The sequence below is a fragment of the Gossypium hirsutum genome, chromosome A06, assembly GCF_007990345.1.
Source record: "Gossypium hirsutum isolate 1008001.06 chromosome A06, Gossypium_hirsutum_v2.1, whole genome shotgun sequence".
Lineage (NCBI taxonomy): Eukaryota > Viridiplantae > Streptophyta > Magnoliopsida > Malvales > Malvaceae > Gossypium > Gossypium hirsutum.
The window spans coordinates 95,397,749-95,404,901 of NC_053429.1; positions in this window are offsets into that span (position 1 = coordinate 95,397,749).

The window sequence follows — 7,153 nt, forward strand, 5'->3', positions numbered from 1 at the left end:
ATCCAAAAATGGCAACGAAAAATGATCCTTTCGAGTTTTCTTATTTAACTTTCGGTAATCAATACAAATCCTTCAACTTGTAATTGTTCTGGTTGGAATCAGCTCATTTTTTTAATTCAAAACAAGGTTGCAAATTGAATCCCATTAATTTAGCTTCCAATTCAGTCTGATTCCCATCATATTCATCATCACTAAGCATCTCTAGTGCTAAAATTTGTTCCAATGAATCATCTGTAGGAGCTAGCGATTTTGTCTCATCCATAACAGAACATTCTTTCCCTACATTAGGGTATCTCATAGCTTTGAAAACATTAAAGGTTACCTGATCGTCTTGGACTTGCATAGTAAGTTCTCATTTTTGAACATCGATCAATGTTCTTTCAGTTGCTAAGAAAGGTCTTCCCAAGATGATAGGGACTACTTTATCTGTTTCAAAATCTAAAACAAGAAAGTTAACATAAAAAATAAATTTATCAACATGTACCAGAATGTATTCAATCTTTCCTTCAGGATATGCTATCTATTTGTCTGCTAATTGAAGTGTCACTATTTTTGGCCTAACTTCACCAATTCCCAATTGTCTAAACACAGACATGGGCATCAAATTTATATTCACTCTTAAATCACATAGAGCCATACCACAATATGAATTACCAATGTTACACAATATGGTAAAGCTTCCAGGATCTTTCATATTCGGTGGAAACTTATTTTGTAGGAATGCACTACACTCATTTATCAAAGCCACTGTCTCAAATTCTCCCAATTTTCTCTTCTTAGAGAGGATATCTTTCATGAACTTCACATAATTTAGTATCTTTTCCAAATCCTCTACCAATGGGATGTTGGTATGTAACTACTTAAGTACATCTAATAAATTCTTAAATTGTAACTCTTGTAATTTCTTCTAGAATCTTTATGGGTAAAGAGATGGTGGAGCTTTAACCTTAACTGGATAGCTTTTGGAGGTAGTGTTGGTTTTTCATTCATCGTGGGTTTTGGTTCTTCAAGACCACTCTGCTATGGTTATGCCTCAATAGGGGTCACAAGAACAAGATTCTGCACTATTGAAGATTCAAATTCTGGTTGAACTTCCTTTTGATTGTGGATAACAACAGGCTCATCTTTGGCTTCTACAACTATTGGTTCTAACACTTTTCTTCTCCTCAAAGTGATAGTTTTACACTTCTCTTTACCTATACTTCTGGGATTCTTCGTATCACTTGGAAAAGCACCCTAAGGTCTATTTCTTAGCTCATTGGCTAATTGTCTAATATGGCTCTCTAGATTCCTTAGAGTCTATCGTTCTTAGCCATATATGTATCAGCCCATTTAGACCCTATTCGGAACGGTGGTTTTGGGACCACGAATCTGAGTTAGAAATATATTTAAAAATTATTTTCTATGTTTACTATGTGTGAATTTATATCCTTGAAATTTTTTTGTTTTAATTTTTTCGTTTGAGTGCCAATTTAACAAAAAGGGCTTAATCTCCTAAAATGAAAATTTGATGGTTAAATGTGAAAGGGCCGAATTGTTGTTCTCTTTTTAATTTGAGGTATTTATAATGCAATATTACCATAGTTAAAGTGATGGACAGTTTAAGACATGAATTATAATCGTTTTATATTTTAGTTTAAAGGTTAAATATGTAAAATGGTAAATATGTTATTATAATAAAACATATAATAAAATATCATGCATTTATATTTTATTTTCTATGAATGAATGCTAAAAGAAAATAGAAAGAATAAGGTTTTCAAAGTTTTGGCCATTGTTGAAGCTTGATTAAGGTATGTAACTAGCTCGATTTTTGATAATTTTTACGTTTTTTAGATCGATGTAGTGTAAAGTACAAAGCCCATGCTTGAATTTATGATTTTGATGAATATTTTGAGCCATTGATGAATAATTGAGCTTTTTTATGTTAGTTGATGAATTATGAAAGATATGTTTTGGATTAATATGTTTTGTATTGGAATTTTTGATGAATTTGAGTAGTTAGGGCTAAATTGAAAAAATAATAAATTGAGGGACTAAAATGTGAAATAAATTAAATGTATGGACTTGTATGAGCATGGGTAACATTCAGCCTAAGCATGGTGTGTGCAAATTTTGCATGTTTTGTGTTTTGTGCAATTTGGACTAAATTGTAAAAAGTGTGAAATGTTAGGGGCAAAATGGTAATCTGCCTATTTATGTGTTTTTGGACTAAATTGAATGGAATTATGTTTGAATGAGTTTAATTTGAATATGTTTAGATTAAGAACAAAAGAAATTGGATTTGGATCGGGGGAAAACTAAAGTTGTCGAATAATTGTCCCGTTCCGATTATCGTTGCCCGAGGTAAGTTTATAAGCAAATAGATGTTGTTAATTTTAAATAAACATGAGTTTTATATGTTGAAATGAATTATGTGAAAATATAGATGTGGTAGCTGAATATGAATATGCTTGAGGAACTATGTTTATGAATTCGATTCGACCGAGTTACGACGTCCGAAAGCCCCGTACGAACCTTAGGAATAGCTAGGATACATATGTCATGACATAGGATTTCTGATATGTGTTCTCGTCCAAGACCATGTCTGGGATGTTGGCATCGATATGTGGTTACGTGTAAGACCATGTCTGGGACATTGGTATTGTATTTGATTCGTGTAAGACCCTGTTTGGGACAATGACATCGATATGTAATTACATGTAAGACCACGTCTAGGACGTTGGCATTGTACGATATGTGTGATTATTCGAGTATCCTTTCAAATTATGAATGGTTCAACGAGCAATGATAAGTTATGATCAAATGTGTAATTGAGCTAAAGTGATCAGGTATGTGATAGTTAAATTGCCTATTTGAAAATAAGGTAAGTTGACTATTTGATATGTGATACTAATTATATATGATGCAAATGAAAATATATGTGTATATGAAAAGTATATTCGGCCAAAGGTTATGTATAAGTGATATTATATTTGTGATCTATGTGCAAACATATATGAATGGTTATATTCGGTCTTATGACTATAAAATGTGAATATTTTTTAGATGATTCATGAGTTACAAGCATGAGTATGTACCCTTGATTTAGAACAGATTGATTCTACCTTGTTAAGATAATGTTAATATGATGACTTACTAAGCTGTGAAAGCTTACTGTGTGTATGCTTACTCTCTGTTTTATAGATTGTGGAAGCTACCTACGGGCTCGGGGATTGTAAGAGAAGTCTATCACACTATTGACTGTTTGCGGTACTTTATAAGTTTGAACTTGAACCTATGGCATGTATAAGCTAGATTATATTTGATTAAGTTTGTAGTTGTGTTTATATTAAGCCATGCGAAATTGGCTAATATGTTATTTAAGTATATGAAATTTTAGTCAAGTTTATATCTGTCATATCCATTGAAAATGGCTGGTGATTTTGGATGTGGTTTGGTTGATTCGGCTAAAGTATATATATATGTATTATGAATGGCTTTTTTATTTTATTAAGTTTGGTTCATATGCTTTGCTCAAGTGATGATTTTATTTGGTTTGATTGAATAGGTTATGATATGTACATAAGTATGAATTATGCTTGTTATTTTACTGATGGTTTTAATGATTCAGTTATGTCTTGTATTTGATAGTAATGGTTTAATTTGGCTAACGAGTGTATTCCGCTAAATGTTGAATTTAGGTAATGGATATATTTAATTGATGATTCGGCCATGCTATATACAAATATGTGAAACATGCTTTATTTAGTTTTGCCATGTATTTGGTTATGTGGTGTACGAATAGAACACAGATGTAAATGACTTAGTAATTCGGCAATAGATTAATTAAGAAATTTATGTTCATTCATAAATGGCTATGATTCATATTCAATTTTATGCATTTCAATCAGTTGATATTTATAAGTTTTGTTGATATGTTTTGTTTTTGATTTGAGAGTTGGTTAAATTATGTATATATATAAACTTGTGAAGTGTTTGACATGAAATGTAAATTATGGTTAATGTATGGAATTAATTCTATGCAGTGTTACATGCGTGAGATATGGTTGAGTAAAATGAAAGTTGACTTTGAATAAGCATATGTATTTAGCAAGTTTATATTCGGCTAAGACATTGGAAAATGACCAAATGATTAGTATGTTATGTCATGGTTGTAAATGTTTGATTTGGATTCTGATTTCATGGTTTATTTGTTAGCCAAATTGATGATAGGGAAACGGTAATGTTCAAACATGCTTTAAATTTGGTTAGATAACCATTTAGGTCATAAACCAACTTAGTCATATAATGAAAATGCATATTGTGCCGATTATGATATGGTCAAAATGATATGTGTTTTGATTGTTTGATTATATGATTCATGTATGAAATAATGGAATAAAATAGTTATATTAGTTTGGATATGCGCACATGCTTATGTGGTAAAATGATATAATTAAATTTTATTGCTTATGAATTATGTGACTACATATATGTTCGTTATATAATATGAAATGATTTATAAAGAGATTATTTTAGCTATAAGGTTTTAAAATTGAATGGCTTGAGTGATTTGATTGGGAATAATATATTAAGTATGAAATGAAATGCATGTAAATTTCAAGTTGTGTTCTGTCAGTAATACCTCATAACCCCATTCCGGCGACAGATACGGGTTAGGGGTGTTACATTTGATTAGTATCAGAGCTATAGTTTAGTCGATTCTAGGACTAACATAGCACGCGTGAGTCTAGCTATACACGCCGTATTTTATACTGTGATAGTGTGATGACTCTTGACATTTGAAAATGTGTTTTTGTATAGTAAATAGATCCCAATCGAGCCGTAGCTGATGATGTCGAGAGTATAGCTCCTGCTCCCGCTCAAGGGACAGCACCAATTGATTCTCGATCAACTTTAAGTAACCAAGAGGGAGAAGCTAAACAAGCCTTTTACCAAATGACGAATGATTGGCTTACTTAGTATATCCAGACAAATCCAGCTACACAACAACCTCCATCCCCGACAAATCCTTCTTCGATACCTGTTATACCTCAAGTGATTGATCCGTTGAGATTACATACCCTGATGAGCTATCTTGTACCCCTGATGAGTGTCTAAAATGTGCCATATCCTTGCTACGAGACACCGCATATCACTGGTGGAACACACTAGTATCAGTGGTTCCGAAAGAACAGGTGACCTGGGAGTTTTCTTAGACTGAGTTCCGTAAGAAATACATCAGCCAGAGATTTATCGACCAGAAACGCAAAGAATTTCTGAAGTTGAAATAGGGTCGTATGACCGTGACAGAATATGAGCTGAAATTTGTGAGACTCAGCAGATATGCCCTTGAATGTGTATCGACTGAAGCTATAATATGTAAAAGATTCGAAGATGGGTTAAATGAAGACATTAAACTCCTAGTTGGCATTCTGGAAATAAAAGAGTTCGTAGTACTGGTTGAGCGAGCATGCAAAGCCGAGGAGCTCGAGAAAGAGAAAAGAAAAGCTGACTTAGAAGCTAGAGATTCACTTAAGAGACCATCGAGTAAGTCATTTTATTCTGCATCAAAGAGATTCCGAGATGATTCTAGCCATTCAAAGGCTACTGCGGGTTATACTAGACGTGATTGGGGGTAGACCACTTGTGAGTTCAAAAGCTACCTTAGTAGCTAGTGTTGGTAACGTTAGATCAAATCAACCGGAGTGCAAAAATTGTGGTAAACAACATCTCAGTAGTTGTAGATTGCTTGATCGAGCCTATTTTAAATATGGATCGATAGATCATTTCATTCGTGAATGCCCTGAGTGAGCTGAACAAAACACAGTACAGAATACGAGACCGAGTAACATTTCAGCTCGAGGTAGACCACCTAGAAATACAGGTAAAGTGAGTAGCAGTCAGAGAGGAACTAAAGAAACAATAGTTTGATCTGAGGCCCGTGCACCTACCAGAGTTTATGCTATACGCGCATGCGAAGTGGCTTCATCCCTAGATATTATCACTGGTATATTCACTCTCTATGATACTAGTGTAATTGCATTGATTGATCCTAGTTCGACTCTGTAACACCCTAAACCTGGCTTAGATGTTATGGCCGAATCTGGTGTGTCACATCAAAGTGTCATTACGGAAACCTCAATGCATCAGCTACCACGTTAGCCTTCCCAAGATGGTATTCAATTGAGCAGTCATAATCCTTGAGTAGCTCTATCCACCTTCGCTGCCTAAGAGTCAACTCTTTCTAAGTGAGGAGGTACTTAAGGCTTTTATGATCAGTGTAAATGATACACTTCTCACCGTACAAGTAATGCCTCTGGATTTTTAGAGCAAATACCACCTTAGCTAACTCCAAGTCATGCGTAGGGTAATTTGCCTCATGGGTTTTAAGCTGACGAGACGCATAAGCAACCACCTTACCTTCCTACATCAACACACAACCCAAACCAACATCACTAAAAATAGTGAATTCCTTCCCAGATTCTGTTTGTATCAAAACAGGGGCCTCAGTCAGAACCTTCTTTAGTTTCTCAAAACTTTCCTGCTACCTATCAGTCCAATCAAATGGTACTTCTTTACGCAATAACTTAGTCAAAGGTGCAGCAATCAGTGAAAACCCCTCCACAAAATGTCTGTAATATCCAACCAGACCCAGAAAACTTTGAATCTCAGATACGGTCTTAGGTGGTTTCCAATCCAGAATAGCTTCGATTTTTTGAGGATCAACCCTAACCCCCTTGGCAAAAACCGCGTGATCCAGAAATGTCACCTCGCGCAACCAGAACTCACATTTGCTTAACTTAGCGTATAAATACTTCTCCCTTAAAACCTGTAGAACAACACGGAGATGCGCATCATGTTCTTCCTCGTTCTCGAATACACCAGGATATCATCTATAAATACTATCACGAATCAATCCAGATAGGGCTAGAACACTCGGTTCATCAAATCCATAAAGGCAATTGGTGCATTCGTCAGCCCGAACGACATCACTAAAAACTTGTAATGACCATAATGAGTCCTAAACGCTGTCTTGTGCACATCAGTCTCTCTAACTCTCAGCTGATGATACCCAGAACGAAGATCTATTTTGGAGAAAATCGAAGCTCCCCGCAGCTGATCAAATAAATCATTTATCCTCGGCAAATGGTATTTATTCTTGATAGTC